The 17,678-nt window shown below is 33.1% G+C and overlaps 2 long non-coding RNA genes across 2 annotated transcripts; both read right to left on the bottom strand.

Annotated features, from left to right (window-relative positions):
* Positions 1 to 3,804: 3,804 nt before the first annotated feature.
* LOC120451454 lies at positions 3,805 to 12,639 on the bottom strand. Its single transcript, XR_005616386.2, has 6 exons — positions 11,922 to 12,639; positions 10,652 to 10,938; positions 9,381 to 10,477; positions 5,946 to 6,643; positions 4,894 to 5,068; positions 3,805 to 4,176 (listed from the first exon to the last, which is right to left on the bottom strand). It is a non-coding gene; the product is annotated as an uncharacterized LOC120451454 (long non-coding RNA).
* A 2,314-nt stretch (positions 12,640 to 14,953) lies between these two features.
* Positions 14,954 to 16,910, bottom strand: LOC120452637. The gene is made up of 2 exons (XR_005616488.2): positions 16,372 to 16,910; positions 14,954 to 15,684 (listed from the first exon to the last, which is right to left on the bottom strand). It is a non-coding gene; the product is annotated as an uncharacterized LOC120452637 (long non-coding RNA).
* Positions 16,911 to 17,678: the final 768 nt, after the last annotated feature.

The following is a 17,678-nucleotide window of genomic DNA, read 5'->3' as shown; positions in this document are numbered from 1 at the left end:
TTATGTGGTTTATGTTGTAGTTGCTGAAGTATAGGAACAGTTTAATATCACCCCTACCTATATGGATTTTACAATTTTGAGTTGTTTTGCCAAGAGACTTAACCTTTTCGACTGATAATGTTTGGGGTAATAGAGATAAATCATACCTAATATTGAAGGGTTTATATTATTGTGGCTTATGTTGAAGTTGCCGAAGTATATCATATAAAAAACAGCGTAAGTTCAATTCCTACATATTAAGTCAATTAGAATTCTTTTTAAATCCTACCTTTTAAGTTTTTCTTATTTTGTAGTTGATTATGAAGCGCGATCCTCAATGGGAACAGTTTAATAACACCCCTACCTATATGGATTTTACAATTTTGAGTTAATTTTACCAAGAGACGTATCCTTTTCGACTGATAAAGTTTGGGGTAATAGAGATAAATCATATCTATTATTGAAGGGTTCATATTTTTGTAGTTTATGTTGTAGTTGCTGAAGTATACCATATATAAACAGTGTAAGTTTAATTTCTACCTATTAAGTCAATTAGTATGCTTTAAAAATCCTACCTTTCAAGTTTTTTTATTTTGTAGTTAATTATGAAACGCGATCGTGAATGGGAACAGTTTAATATCACCCCTACCTATATGCATTTTACAATATTGAGTAGATTTTACCAAGAGGCTAAGCCTTTTCGACCGATTATGTTTGGGGTAATCGAGGTAAATAATACCTATTATTGAAGGGTTCATATTTTAGTGGTTTATGTTGTTGTTGCTGAAGTATCGTGAATGGGAACGGTTTAATATCACCCCTACCTATATGGATTTTACAATTTTGAGTTGATTTTACCAAGAGGCTAAGCCTTTTCGACTGATAATGTTTGGGGTAATAGAGATAAATCATACCTAATATTGAAGGGTTCATATTATTGTGGTTTATGTTGTAGTTGCTAAAGTATACCATATATAAACAGCGTAAGTTCAATTCCTACCTATTAAGTCAATTAGAATTCTTTATAAATCCTACCTTTCAAGTTTTTTTTTATTTTGTAGTTGATTATGAAACGCGATCGTGAATGGGAACAGTTTAATATCACCCCTACCTATATGGATTTTACAATTTTGAGTTGATTTTGCCAAGAGGCTAAGCCTTTTCGACTGATAATGTTTGGGGTAATAGAGATAAATCATACCTAATATTGAAGGGTTCATATTATGTGGCTTATGTTGTAGTTGCCGACGTATACCATATAAAAAACAGCGTAAGTTCAATTCCTACCTATTAAGTCAATTAGAATTCTTTATAAATCCTACCTTTCAAGTTTTTCTTATTTTGTAGTTGATTATGAAACGCGATCGTGAATGGGAACAGTTTAATATCATCCCTACCTATATGGATTTTACAATTTTGAGTAGATTTTACCAAGAGGCTAAGACTTTTCGACTGATTATGCTTGGGGTAGTCCAGTTAAATTATACCTATTATTGAAGGGTTCATATTTTAGTGGTTTATGTTGTAGTTGCTAAAGTATCGTGAATGGGAACAGTTTAATATCACCCCTACCTATATGGATTTTACAATTTTGAGTTGATTTTACCAAGAGACTTAGCCTTTTCGACTGATAATGTTTGGGGTAATAGAGATAAATTATACCTATCATTGAAGGGTTCATATTATTGTGGTTTATTTTGTAGTTGCTAAAGTATCCTGAATCGGAACAGTTTAATATCACCCCTACCTATATGGATTTTACAATTTTGAGATGATTTTACCAAGAGGCTCGACTGATAATGTTTGGGGTAATAGAGATAAATCATACCTAATATTGAAGGGTTCATATTGTTGTGGCTTATGTTGTAGTTGCCGACGTATACCATATAAAAAACAGCGTAAGTTCAATTCCTACCTATTAAGTCAATTAGAATTCTTTATAAATCCTACCTTTCAAGTTTTCCTTATTTTGTAGTTGATTATGAAACGCGATCGTGAATGGGAACAGTTTAATATCACCCCTACCTATATGGATTTTACAAGTTTGAGTAGATTTTTCCAAAAGGCTAAGCATTTTCGACTGATTATATTTGGGGTAATCGGGTTAAATTAAACCTATGTATTATCAAAGTGTTCATATTTTTGTGGCTTATGTTGTAGTTGCTGAAGTATACCATATAAAAACAGTGTAATTTTAATTCCTACCTATTAAGTCCATACCTAATATTGAAGGGTTCATATTATTGTGTTTTAGGTTGTAGTTGCCGAAGTATACCATATAAAAACAGTGTATGTGCAATTCCCACCTATTAAGTTAATAAGTATGCTTTATAAACCCTACCTTTAAAGTTTTTTTATTTTGTAGTTGATTATGAAACGCGATCGTGAATGGGAACAGTTTAATATCACCCCTACCTATATGGATTTTACAATTTTGAGTTGATTTTACCAAGAGGCTAAGCCTTTTCGACTGATATTGTTTGGGGTAATAGAGATAAATCATACCTAATATTGAAGGGTTCATATTATTGTGGCTTATGTTGTAGTTGCCGACGTATACCATATAAAAAACAGCGTAAGTTCAATTCCTACCTATTAAGTCAATTAGAATTCTTTTTAAATCCTACCTTTTAAGTTTTTCTTATTTTGTAGTTGATTATGAAACGCGATCGTGAATGGGAACAGTTTAATAACACCCCTACCTATATGGATTTTACAATTTTGAGTAAATTTTACCAAGAGGCTAAGACTTTTTGACTGATTATGTTTGGGGTAGTCCAGTTAAATTATACCTATTATTGAAGGGTTCATATTTTAGTGGTTTATGTTGTAGTTGCTAAAGTATCGTGAATGGGAACAGTTTAATATCACCCCTACCTATATGGATTTTACAATTTTGAGTTGATTTTACCAAGAGACTTAGCCTTTTCGACTGATAATGTTTGGGGTAATAGAGATAAATCATACTTAATATTGAAGGGTTCATATTATTGTGGTTTATGTTGTAGTTGCTAAAGTATACCATATATAAACAGCGTAAGTTCAATTCCTACCTATTAAGTCAATTAGAATTCTTTATAAATCCTACCTTTCAAGTTTTTTTTATTTTGTAGTTGATTATGAAACGCGATCGAGAATGGGAACAGTTTAATATCACCCCTACCTATATGGATTTTACAATTTTGAGTTGATTTTACCAAGAGGCTAAGCCTTTTCGACTGATATTGTTTGGGGTAATAGAGATAAATCATACCTAATATTGAAGGGTTCATATTATTGTGGCTTATGTTGTAGTTGCCGACGTATACCATATAAAAAACAGCGTAAGTTCAATTCCTACCTATTAAGTCAATTAGAATTCTTTTTAAATCCTACCTTTTAAGTTTTTCTTATTTTGTAGTTGATTATGAAACGCGATCGTCAATGGGAACAGTTTAATAACACCCCTACCTATATGGATTTTACAATTTTGAGTAAATTTTACCAAGAGGCTAAGACTTTTTGACTGATTATGTTTGGGGTAGTCCAGTTAAATTATACCTATTATTGAAGGGTTCATATTTTAGTGGTTTATGTTGTAGTTGCTAAAGTATCGTGAATGGGAACAGTTTAATATCACCCCTACCTATATGGATTTTACAATTTTGAGTTGATTTTACCAAGAGACTTAGCCTTTTCGACTGATAATGTTTGGGGTAATAGAGATAAATCATACTTAATATTGAAGGGTTCATATTTTTGTGGCTTATGTTGTAGTTGCTGAAGTATACCATATAAAAACAGTGTAATTTTAATTCCTACCTATTAAGTCAATTAGAATTCTTTATAAATCCTACCTTTAAAGTTTTTTTATTTTGTAGTTGATTATGAAACGCGATCGTGAATGGGAACAGTTTAATATCACCCCTACCTATATGGATTTTACAATTTTGAGTTGATTTTACCAAGAGGCTAAGCCTTTTCGACTGATATTGTTTGGGGTAATAGAGATAAATCATACCTAATATTGAAGGGTTCATATTATTGTGGCTTATGTTGTAGTTGCCGACGTATACCATATAAAAAACAGCGTAAGTTCAATTCCTACCTATTAAGTCAATTAGAATTCTTTTTAAATCCTACCTTTTAAGTTTTTCTTATTTTGTAGTTGATTATGAAACGCGATCGTCAATGGGAACAGTTTAATAACACCCCTACCTATATGGATTTTACAATTTTGAGTAAATTTTACCAAGAGGCTAAGACTTTTCGACTGATTATGTTTGGGGTAGTCCAGTTAAATTATACCTATTATTGAAGGGTTCATATTTTAGTGGTTTATGTTGTAGTTGCTAAAGTATCGTGAATGGGAACAGTTTAATATCACCCCTACCTATATGGATTTTACAATTTTGAGTTGATTTTACCAAGAGACTTAGCCTTTTCGACTGATAATGTTTGGGGTAATAGAGATAAATTATACCTATCATTGAAGGGTTCATATTATTGTGGTTTATTTTGTAGTTGCTAAAGTATCCTGAATCGGAACAGTTTAATATCACCCCTACCTATATGGATTTTACAATTTTGAGATGATTTTACCAAGAGGCTAAGCCTTTACCAAGAGGCTAAGCCTTTTCGACTGATTATGTTTGGGGTAGTCCAGTTAAATAATACCTATTATTGAAGGGCTCATATTTTAGTGGTTTATGTTGTAGTTGCTAAAGTATCGTGAATGGGAACAGTTTAATATCACCCCTACCTATATGGATTTTACAATTTTGAGTTGATTTTACCAAGAGACAGCCTTTTCGACTGATAATGTTTGGGGTAATTGAGATAAATCATACCTAATATTGAAGGGTTCATATTATTGTGGTTTATGTTTTAGTTGCTAAAGTATAATGAATGGGAACAGTTTAATATCACCCCTACCTATATGGATTTTACAATTTTGAGTTGATTTTACCAAGAGGCTAAGCCTTTTCGACTGATAATGTTTGGGGTAATAGAGATAAATTATACCTATCATTGAAGGGTTCATATTATTGTGGTTTATGTTGTAGTTGCTAAAGTATAGTGAATGGGAACAGTTTAATATCACCCCTACCTATATGGATTTTACAATTTTTAGTTGATTTTACCAAGAGGCTAAGCCTTTTCGACTGATATTGTTTGGGGTAATAGAGATAAATCATACCTAATATTGAAGGGTTCATATTATTGTGGCTTATGTTGTAGTTGCCGACGTATACCATATAAAAAACAGCGTAAGTTCAATTCCTACCTATTAAGTCAATTAGAATTCTTTATAAATCCTACCTTTCATGTTTTTTTTTATTTTGTAGTTGATTATGAAACGCGATCGTGATTTGAGATGATTTTACCAAGAGGCTAAGCCTTTTCGACTGATTATGTTTGGGGTAGTCCAGTTAAATTATACCTATTATTGAAGGGTTCATATTTTAGTGGTTTATGTTGTAGTTGCTAAAGTATCGTGAATGGGAACAGTTTAATATCACCCCTACCTATATGGATTTTGCAATTTTGAGTTGATTTTACCAAGAGACAGCCTTTTCGACTGATAATGTTTGGGGTAATAGAGATAAATCATACCTAATATTGAAGGGTTCATATTATTGTGGTTTATGGTGTAGTTTCTAAAGTATAGTGAATGGGAACAGTTTAATATCACCCCTACCTATATGGATTTTACAATTTTGAGTTGATTTTACCAAGAGGCTAAGCCTTTTCGACTGATATTGTTTGGGGTAATAGAGATAAATCATACCTAATATTGAAGGGTTCATATTATTGTGGTTTATGTGGTAGTTGCTAAAGTATACCATATATAAACAGCGTAAGTTCAATTCCTACCTATTAAGTCAATTAGAATTCTTTATAAATCCTACCTTTCAAGTTTTTTTTATTTTGTAGTTGATTATGAAACGCGATCGTGAATGGGAACAGTTTAGTATCACCCCTACCTATATGGATTTTACAATTTTGAGTTGATTTTACCAAGAGGCTAAGCCTTTTCGACTGATAATGTTTGGGGTAATAGAGATAAATTATACCTAATATTGAAGGGTTCATATTATTGTGGTTTATGTTGTAGTTGCTAAAGTATCGTGAATGGGAACAGTTTAATATCACCCCTACCTATATGGATTTTACAATTTTGAGTTGATTTTACCAAGAGTCAGCCTATTCGACTGATAATGTTTGGGGTAATAGAGATAAATCATACCTAATATTGAAGGGTTCATATTATTGTGGTTTATGTTGTAGTTTCTAAAGTATCGTGAATGGGAACAGTTTAATATCACCCCTACCTATATGGATTTTACAATTTTGAGTTGATTTTACCAAGAGGCTAAGCCTTTTCGACTGATAATGTTTGGGGTAATAGAGATAAATTATACCTATCATTGAAGGGTTCATATTATTGTGGTTTATTTTGTAGTTGCTAAAGTATCGTGAATCGGAACAGTTTAATATCACCCCTACCTATATGGATTTTACAATTTGGAGATGATTTTACCAAGAGGCTAAGCCTTTTCGACTGATTATGTTTGGGGTAGTCCAGTTAAATTATACCTATTATTGAAGGGTTCATATTTTAGTGGTTTATGTTGTAGTTGCTAAAGTATCGTGAATGGGAACAGTTTAATATCACCCCTACCTACCTATATGGATTTTGCAATTTTGAGTTGATTTTACCAAGAGACAGCCTTTTCGACTGATAATGTTTGGGGTAATAGAGATAAATCATACCTAATATTGAAGGGTTCATATTATTGTGGTTTATGTTGTAGTTGCTAAAGTATAGTGAATGGGAACAGTTTAATAACACCCCTACCTATATGGATTTTACAATTTTGAGTAGATTTTACCAAGAGGCTAAGCCTTTTCGACTGATATTGTTTGGGGTAATAGAGATAAATCATACCTAATATTGAAGGGTTCATATTATTGTGGTTTATGTTGTAGTTTCTAAAGTATAGTGAATGGGAACAGTTTAATATCACCCCTACCTATATGGATTTTACAATTTTGAGTTGATTTTACCAAGAGGCTAAGCCTTTTCGACTGATATTGTTTGGGGTAATAGAGATAAATCATACCTAATATTGAAGGGTTCATATTATTGTGGTTTATGTTGTAGTTGCTAAAGTATAGTGAATGGGAACAGTTTAATAACACCCCTACCTATATGGATTTTACAATTTTGAGTTGATTTTACCAAGAGGCTAAGCCTTTTCGACTGATATTGTTTGGGGTAATAGAGATAAATCATACCTAATATTGAAGGGTTCATATTATTGTGGTTTATGTTGTAGTTGCTAAAGTATAGTGAATGGGAACAGTTTAATAACACCCCTACCTATATGGATTTTAAAATTTTGAGTAGATTTTACCAAGAGGCTAAGCCTTTTCGACTGATATTGTTTGGGGTAATAGAGATAAATCATACCTAATATTGAAGGGTTCATATTATTGTGGTTTATGTTGTAGTTTCTAAAGTATAGTGAATGGGAACAGTTTAATATCACCCCTACCTATATGGATTTTACAATTTTGAGTTGATTTTACCAAGAGCTAAGCCTTTCGACTTATATTGTTTGGGGTAATAGAGATAAATCATACCTAATATTGAAGGGTTCATATTATTGTGGTTTATGTTGTAGTTGCTAAAGTATAGTGAATGGGAACAGTTTAATATCACCCCTACCTATATGTATTTTACAATTTTGAGTTGATTTTACCAAGAGGCTAAGACTTTTCGACTGATTATGTTTGGGGTAATAGAGATAAATCATACCTTATATTGAAGGGTTCATATTATTGTGGTTTATGTTGTAGTTGCTAAAGTATAGTGAATGGGAACAGTTTAATATCACCCCTACCTATATGGATTTTACAATTTTGAGTAGATTTTACCAAGAGGCTAAGACTTTTCGACTTATTATGTTTGGGGTAGTCCCGTTAAATTATACCTATTATTGAAGGGTTCATATTTTAGTGGTTTATGTTGTAGTTGCTAAAGTATCGTGAATCGGAACAGTTTAATATCACCCCTACCTATATGGATTTTACAATTTTGAGATGATTTTACCAAGAGGCTAAGCCTTTTAGACTGATTATGTTTGGGGTAGTCCAGTTAAATTATACCTATTATTGAAGGGTTCATATTTTAGTGGTTTATGTTGTAGTTGCTAAAGTATCGTGAATGGGAACAGTTTAATATCACCCCTACCTATATGGATTTTACAATTTTGAGTTGATTTTACCAAGAGGCTAAGCCTTTTCGACTGATATTGTTTGGGGTAATAGAGATAAATCATACCTAATATTGAAGGGTTCATATTATTGTGGCTTATGTTGTAGTTGCCGACGTATACCATATAAAAAACAGCGTAAGTTCAATTCCTACCTATTAAGTCAATTAGAATTCTTTTTAAATCCTACCTTTTAAGTTTTTCTTATTTTGTAGTTGATTATGAAACGCGATCGTCAATGGGAACAGTTTAATATCACCCCTACCTATATGGATTTTACAATTTTGAGTAGATTTTACCAAGAGGCTAAGCCTTTTCGACTGATATTGTTTGGGGTTATAGAGATAAATCATACCTAATATTGAAGGGTTCATATTATTGTGGTTTATGTTGTAGTTTCTAAAGTATAGTGAATGGGAACAGTTTAATATCACCCCTACCTATATGGATTTTACAATTTTGAGTTGATTTTACCAAGAGGCTAAGCCTTTTCGACTTATATTGTTTGGGGTAATAGAGATAAATCATACCTAATATTGAAGGGTTCATATTATTGTGGTTTATGTTGTAGTTGCTAAAGTATAGTGAATGGGAACAGTTTAATATCACCCCTACCTATATGGATTTTACAATTTTGAGTTGATTTTACCAAGAGGCTAAGACTTTTCGACTGATTATGTTTGGGGTAATAGAGATAAATCATACCTAATATTGAAGGGTTCATATTATTGTGGTTTATGTTGTAGTTGCTAAAGTATAGTGAATGGGAACAGTTTAATATCACCCCTACCTATATGGATTTTACAATTTTGAGTAGATTTTACCAAGAGGCTAAGACTTTTCGACTGATTATGTTTGGGGTAGTCCAGTTAAATTATACCTATTATTGAAGGGTTCATATTTTAGTGGTTTATGTTGTAGTTGCTAAAGTATCGTAAATCGGAACAGTTTAATATCACCCCTACCTATATGGATTTTACAATTTTGAGATGATTTTACCAAGAGGCTAAGCCTTTTAGACTGATTATGTTTGGGGTAGTCCAGTTAAATTATACCTATTATTGAAGGGTTCATATTTTAGTGGTTTATGTTGTAGTTGCTAAAGTATCGTGAATGGGAACAGTTTAATATCACCCCTACCTATATGGATTTTACAATTTTGAGTTGATTTTACCAAGAGGCTAAGCCTTTTCGACTGATATTGTTTGGGGTAATAGAGATAAATCATACCTAATATTGAAGGGTTCATATTATTGTGGCTTATGTTGTAGTTGCCGACGTATACCATATAAAAAACAGCGTAAGTTCAATTCCTACCTATTAAGTCAATTAGAATTCTTTTTAAATCCTACCTTTTAAGTTTTTCTTATTTTGTAGTTGATTATGAAACGCGATCGTCAATGGGAACAGTTTAATAACACCCCTACCTATATGGATTTTAAAATTTTGAGTAGATTTTACCAAGAGGCTAAGACTTTTCGACTGATTATGTTTGGGGTAGTCCAGTTAAATTATACCTATTATTGAAGGGTTCATATTTTAGTGGTTTATGTTGTAGTTGCTAAAGTATCGTGAATGGGAACAGTTTAATATCACCCCTACCTATATGGATTTTACAATTTTGAGTTGATTTTACCAAGAGACAGCCTTTTCGACTGATAGTGTTTGGGGTAATAGAGATAAATCATACCTAATATTGAAGGGTTCATATTATTGTGGTTTATGTTGTAGTTGCTAAAGTATAGTGAATGGGAACAGTTTAATATCACCCCTACCTATATGGATTTTACAATTTTGAGTTGATTTTACCAAGAGGCTAAGCCTTTTCGACTGATATTGTTTGGGGTAAGAGAGATAAATCATACCTAATATTGAAGGGTTCATATTATTGTGGCTTATGTTGTAGTTGCCGACGTATACCATATAAAAAACAGCGTAAGTTCAATTCCTACCTATTAAGTCAATTAGAATTCTTTTTAAATCCTATCTTTTAAGTTTTTCTTATTTTGTAGTTGATTATGAAACGCGATCGTGAATGGGAACAGTTTAATAACACCCCTACCTATATGGATTTTACAATTTTGAGTAGATTTTACCAAGAGGCTAAGACTTTTCGACTGATTATGTTTGGGGTAGTCCAGTTAAATTATACCTATTATTGAAGGGTTCATATTTTAGTGGTTTATGTTGTAGTTGCTAAAGTATCGTGAATGGGAACAGTTTAATAACACCCCTACCTATATGGATTTTACAATTTGAGTAGATTTTACCAAGAGGCTAAGACTTTTCGACTGATTATGTTTGGGGTAGTCCAGTTAAATTATACCTATTATTGAAGGGTTCATATTTTAGTGGTTTATGTTGTAGTTGCTAAAGTATCGTGAATGGGAACAGTTTAATATCACCCCTACCTATATGGATTTTACAATTTTGAGTTGATTTTACCAAGAGGCTAAGCCTTTTCGACTGATATTGTTTGGGGTAATAGAGATAAATCATACCTAATATTGAAGGGTTCATATTATTGTGGCTTATGTTGTAGTTGCCGACGTATACCATATAAAAAACAGCGTAAGTTCAATTCCTACCTATTAAGTCAATTAGAATTCTTTTTAAATCCTACCTTTTAAGTTTTTCTTATTTTGTAGTTGATTATGAAACGCGATCGTCAATGGGAACAGTTTAATAACACCCCTACCTATATGGATTTTAAAATTTTGAGTAGATTTTACCAAGAGGCTAAGACTTTTCGACTGATTATGTTTGGGGTAGTCCAGTTAAATTATACCTATTATTGAAGGGTTCATATTTTAGTGGTTTATGTTGTAGTTGCTAAAGTATCGTGAATGGGAACAGTTTAATAACACCCCTACCTATATGGATTTTACAATTTTGAGTTGATTTTACCAAGAGACTTAGCCTTTTCGACTGATAATGTTTGGGGTAATAGAGATAAATCATACCTAATATTGAAGGGTTCATATTATTGTGGTTTATGTTGTAGTTGCTAAAGTATAGTGAATGGGAACAGTTTAATATCACCCCTACCTATATGGATTTTACAATTTTGAGTTGATTTTACCAAGAGGCTAAGCCTTTTCGACTGATATTGTTTGGGGTAGTCCAGTTAAATTATACCTATTATTGAAGGGTTCATATTTTAGTGTTTATGTTGTAGTTGCTAAAGTATCGTGAATGGGAACAGTTTAATATCACCCCTACCTATATGGATTTTACAATTTTGAGTTGATTTTACCAAGAGGCTAAGCCTTTTCGACTGATATTGTTTGGGTAATAGAGATAAATCATACCTAATATTGAAGGGTTCATATTATTGTGGCTTATGTTGTAGTTGCCGACGTATACCATATAAAAAACAGCGTAAGTTAATTCCTACCTATTAAGTCAATTAGAATTCTTTTAAATCCTACCTTTCAAGTTTTTTTTATTTTGTAGTTGATTATGAAACGCGATCGTGAATGGGAACAGTTTAATAACACCCCTACCTATATGGATTTTACAATTTTGAGTAGATTTTACCAAGAGGCTAAGACTTTTCGACTGATTATGTTTGGGGTAGTCCAGTTAAATTATACCTATTATTGAAGGGTTCATATTTTAGTGGTTTATGTTGTAGTTGCTAAAGTATCGTGAATGGGAACAGTTTAATAACACCCCTACCTATATGGATTTTACAATTTTGAGTAGATTTTACCAAGAGGCTAAGACTTTTCGACTGATTATGTTTGGGGTAGTCCAGTTAAATTATACCTATTATTGAAGGGTTCATATTTTAGTGGTTTATGTTGTAGTTGCTAAAGTATCGTGAATGGGAACAGTTTAATATCACCCCTACCTATATGGATTTTACAATTTTGAGTTGATTTTACCAAGAGGCTAAGCCTTTTCGACTGATATTGTTTGGGGTAATAGAGATAAATCATACCTAATATTGAAGGGTTCATATTATTGTGGCTTATGTTGTAGTTGCCGACGTATACCATATAAAAAACAGCGTAAGTTCAATTCCTACCTATTAAGTCAATTAGAATTCTTTATAAATCCTACCTTTCAAGTTTTTTTTATTTTGTAGTTGATTATGAAACGCGATCGTGAATGGGAACAGTTTAATATCACCCCTTCCTATAGGAATTTTACAAGTTTGAGTAGATTTTTCCAAAAGGCTAAGACTTTTCGACTGATTATGTTTGGGGTAATCGGGTTAAATTAAACCTATGTATTATCGAAGGGTTCATATTTTTGTGGCTTATGTTGTAGTTGCTGAAGTATACCATATAAAAACAGTGTAAGTTTAATTCCTACCTATTAAGTCCATACCTAATATTGAAGGGTTCATATTATTGTGGTTTATGTTGCAGTTGCCGAAGTATACCATATAAAAACAGTGTATGTTCAATTCCTACCTATTAAGTTAATAAGTACCCTACCTTTAAAGTTTTTTTATTTTGTAGTTGATTATGAAACGCGATCGTGAATGGGAACAGTTTAATATCACCCCTACCTATATGGATTTTACAATGTTGAGTTGATTTTACCAAGAGGATAAGCCTTTTCGACTGATATTGTTTGGGGTAATAGAGATAAATCATACCTAATATTGAAGGGTTCATATCATTGTGGCTTATGTTGTAGTTGCCGACGTATACCATATAAAAAACAGCGTAAGTTCAATTCCTACCTATTAAGTTAATAAGTATGCTTTATAAACCCTACCTTTAAAGTTTTTTTATTTTGTAGTTGATTATGAAACGCGATCGTGAATGGGAACAGTTTAATATCACCCCTACCTATATGGATTTTACAATTTTGAGATGATTTTACAAAGAGGCTAAGCCTTTTCGACTGATATTGTTTGGGGTAATAGAGATAAATCATACCTAATATTGAAGGGTTCATATTATTGTGGCTTATGTTGTAGTTGCCGACGTATACCATATAAAAACAACGTAAGTTCAATTCCTACCTATTAAGTCAATTAGAATTCTTTATAAATCCTACCTTTTAAGTTTTTCTTATTTTGTAGTTGATTATGAAACTCGATCGTGAATGGGAACAGTTTAATATCACCCCTACCTATATGGATTTTACAATATTGAGTAGATTTTACCAAGAGGCTAAGCCTTTTCGACTGATTATATTTGGGGTAGTAGAGATAAATTATACATATTAATGTAGGGTTCATATTTATGTGGTTTATGTTGTAGTTGCTGAAGTATAGGAACAGTTTAATATCACCCCTACCTATATGGATTTTACAAGTTTGAGTAGATTTTTCCAAAAGGCTAAGCCTGTTCGACTGATTATGTTTGGGGTAATCGAGTTAAATTATACCTATGTATTATTGAAGGGTTCATATTTTTGTGGCTTATGTTGTAGTTGCTGAAGTATACCATATAAAAACAGTGTAAGTTTAATTCCTACCTATTAAGTCCATACCTAATATTGAAGGGTTCATATTATTGTGGCTTATGTTGTAGTTGCCGAAGTATACCATATAAAAACAGTGTATGTTCAATTCCTACCTATTAAGTTAATAAGTATGCTTTATAAACCCTACCTTTCAAGTTTTTTATTTTTTAGTTGAGTATGAAACGATATCGTGAATGGGAACCGATTAATATCACACCCTACCTATATGGATTTTACAATTTTGAGTTAATTTTACCTTAAGTTCTATACCTACCTATTAGGTTGAGATAATGTTTGGGGTAATAGAGATAAATCATACCTATTATTGAAGGGTTCATATTTTTGTGGTTTATGTTGTAGTTGCTGAAGTATCGTGAATATCCTACCTATATGGATTTTACAATTTTGAGTTGATTTTACCTTAAGTTCTATACCTACCTATTAAGTTGACCTTTAGGTCCGACCTTACAAGTTCTTTTAGAGTTTCAAAATAACTCGATTTATTGAAGACAGTTATATGGATATCGTACACTACCTATGTAAATAAATTATTGTATATAAATTTTAGTTTACTTGACCATTAGGCTAAGCGGTTCCGAAAGATAATATATGGGCTACCTTTTTTGAATTTTTAATGTTATTGTGGTATAAAAAGTATTATACCTTGTAATGAATACAATTTTTCATTGCAGATTTAAATGGTAATGTACCTTCCAAAGATCAGAATGGTTTATTGAAAGTACACCGTTTTGTAATTTAGATCCTTAAATTTTCTAAATGTTATGCTTATATAGTTATTTCAGCAGTTCTCTTCTCCAACACGACTCGCCTGTATTTATTGCTTTAGTACATTAATTTGAGTACATCGAATCATTTATAATCAATAAGAATCAATAAGTGTAACGGTGTATGTCATTGGCGAACTCCAAACAAAAGAACTTCCGTTGACTTGTCCAATAAATATAGTTTTGAAGTCCTATAAATGTGGAGAAAAATAGAGCGGAATATTTATACGTACTTTTCAGCTGATTTTAAACCTTCAATCTTGTTCCAATACAAACTTTTAGAGCTCAAATGAGATCAATAGCCCTTTCCTCAATTGTAGACACTTTGTCAGATTTTTCGACTTGGTTTGAGAACGTCTGAGTAATTTGTGTATGAGACGAACGCTATTGGCATCTTGATAAAGGGCCCTTCCTCCGAGGGACTAGGAGTATTCTTTCAACGCTACATTTAAGCTAGATGGTACAACTGAAATCGGATCTTTTCTTGAAATAAAAATATCACGAGCAAATGTTTCGAGATTTATTTGTTGAATTTTGGAATTTTTTATTCACTTCTTCTGTGGCTTTTCTAGTATAGAGCTCTTTTGTTAATAATTTTTCATTTTTTCTATTTTTGTTGTGCTTCAACAGGTACACTTACATCAGTACAGTTAATTCTTAATTTGTGAAGTGTAGAAGAACAAAAATTAAAACAGTTTCAGGTATTTAAGAACATAAGTGACAAATGGTTGGTGTGGAAATGTCTTCCGTATTGATTTTATAACTGAACAAAAGAACAAAATTAATATTTACAACCAACTGGCAGGGTATATTCGTGCTCGTTGGTTTAATTACTAATCCAGAGACGATGTGTCATTGAACGGAATGTGCTGCCACGTTTACGTATGTCTGCCCGTTACGGAACTTGTTCGGTGATAGTAAGCGACAGAAGGCCTTTTCGGTAGGGTATCCTTCACCCATAGTGGAGCAGAGAAGTCGATACACCAGTGTTCCTATAACACAATCCGCACAATCAATCTGACCGAATTGAGCACCCTGGCTGGCCCACGACCCCGGACATTAGATATATATACGCATATGATCTCAGTCACGGTCGCAGACTCAGCTTTTGAATAACGCTGCAATCTGGATCGGGCCGAGTGCACTTTCAGCACCCATATGCCGCCCCATGCTTGCGCAGGGTATCGACTTTTCACGGATCGATATCGATATCAACTTTCAACGCCCAACTATAAAGTTTAGAGAAAGAAATACATATTGCTTGGTTAAGTGGTATGGCAGGTAGCATATAGAGATGGTTACAAATAAGATTAACAGCTAGATAAATGTTAAGTCGACTAGGATCTATGTAGATTAAATAGCCAAAAGAAGCGACAGAGACGTGATGGGACAAAGTCAGGCTGCCGACATTTCCGCTGAAAAACACCTTTCACATATATGTACATACATACATATATAAGTATCGGGAAGCAAAACTGAGGAAAGGCAAGTAAAGAGCTCGGTGCGCAGCTGCCGTTGTACACTTTAAGTGTGTGTATATATATTATATATATAAAATGTGTATACCCGAATGGTAGAGAGGCGATTGTAAACGGGGCGTATGAGTACGCTGTTTATAAAGAGAGCGAGGCAGTTGGTGGCCGTTCGATCCGGGGGGGTTGCGGACGAGAATAGTTCGAGCATTTGTGACTTGGATACAGATATATGTATACATACAATGTAAAATAGTAGGGAAACATTTACAATTCGCGATTACGCAACATGATGAAATTGCAAAGGCTGCAGAATAAATGGCTTTGATGCGACGTTTAAAAACGTGTTTCGCTACATATGGTTATAAACTACGTCTTAAACATAGGTTGGGCTTACGAATTAAGAATATAGAACACGCTGCATTCGTTGCTGTGTATGTATACCTGGCTTCCTATCCCAATCTTTCAAAATCCGCAGGTCAGGGCCATCGCCATTCGACACAGAGTACTGCACGTCCTGACATCCTGGATAACTGCCTCAGACTGCCTAGTGGATCACTTTCTAGCCAAATTCGAGAAAACTGTTTGCCGCATTGCGAAATTCCCCGACGCTGACCAGCAAAACTGATGACTAATCACATTTTTCCAGTGGGCTTGCAGTCTGACTTCTTTGTTTCCAACTCGAGAGCAAATAATGCCCGACGTGGAAAAATACTACGTGGGCCCTTGCCCTTGCATTTTGCAATAATCGCACTGCTGCTCGTCTGCTGGGACACAATTTTTACACATTTCCATTTTCGGATACAGCTACTGCTTGCAGATCGCAAGAGAGAAAATTTCTTTGTACTATTTTTAACTGGTTGTTGGTTTTTCTTTCAGCTTCACTCTGACTGCACTTGAACACTTTTCCATTGAGAGTGACGTGCCCCATGTGAGGCAGCTCTATTTATACCAATCCGCTGGCTTCGTGAAACATCTGCCTGTCTCTCGTGTCTGCCTGTCTCTGGGGTTGGAATGAGTACACTATAGGTATATGTATGTATATCGGATTCGTGCCTGCCCGGTTTCTCACGAGTGTCTACATCACTGTGCCACAAATCTACCCTTATTTCATGGGAAAGGTTGGTAAGCCGGTTAAACACACACATTTGGATTGTTCTATTGTGTTCCAGAAACTACTGCGCAGACTAACCGATTTTTTATAGGCATACATACATACAATGGTTGAGAACTTCCTGTTTCAGCAATATTCTGTGTTCTGTTTTTTTTTAACTGCTCCACCACTTTTTAATTGGAATAGCATCACAATCAACAAATGCCGAAACTGAGATACTTTAGTGACATTATAAACATAATTGATTACATACATTATTTTAGACAAAAGCACTTTCAAATAATTCCCTTAACAGCTATTACTAAAATATTACATATAATAATATTAAATATTATAAGGAACAATGTTGGTTGATTAGTGTAAAATGGAAATATCTAGAAGGAGACAAATAATCGTCAGTTTTCGAGAGAGGCCACTAGGTTATACTGATTCATAGGGCTGTCTCTTTTCAGATCGAATTTTATGAAGGAATCCCGATTAGTTTAGTCAAAGATAAATAAATAAAAATTAATTTTGTTATATTTTATAAAAAGATCTTTCTCATTTAAATACATAATCGAGTAGTTACAAACATTTCTAACACGTAGGTTTTTTAATGTAATATACATGTATAACCAGAAGTACCAAAAAAGAACAC

Source organism: Drosophila santomea, chromosome 3R (assembly GCF_016746245.2).
Source record: "Drosophila santomea strain STO CAGO 1482 chromosome 3R, Prin_Dsan_1.1, whole genome shotgun sequence".
NCBI classification, from domain to species: domain Eukaryota; kingdom Metazoa; phylum Arthropoda; class Insecta; order Diptera; family Drosophilidae; genus Drosophila; species Drosophila santomea.
This window is presented reverse-complemented; position numbering and strand designations above follow the sequence as displayed.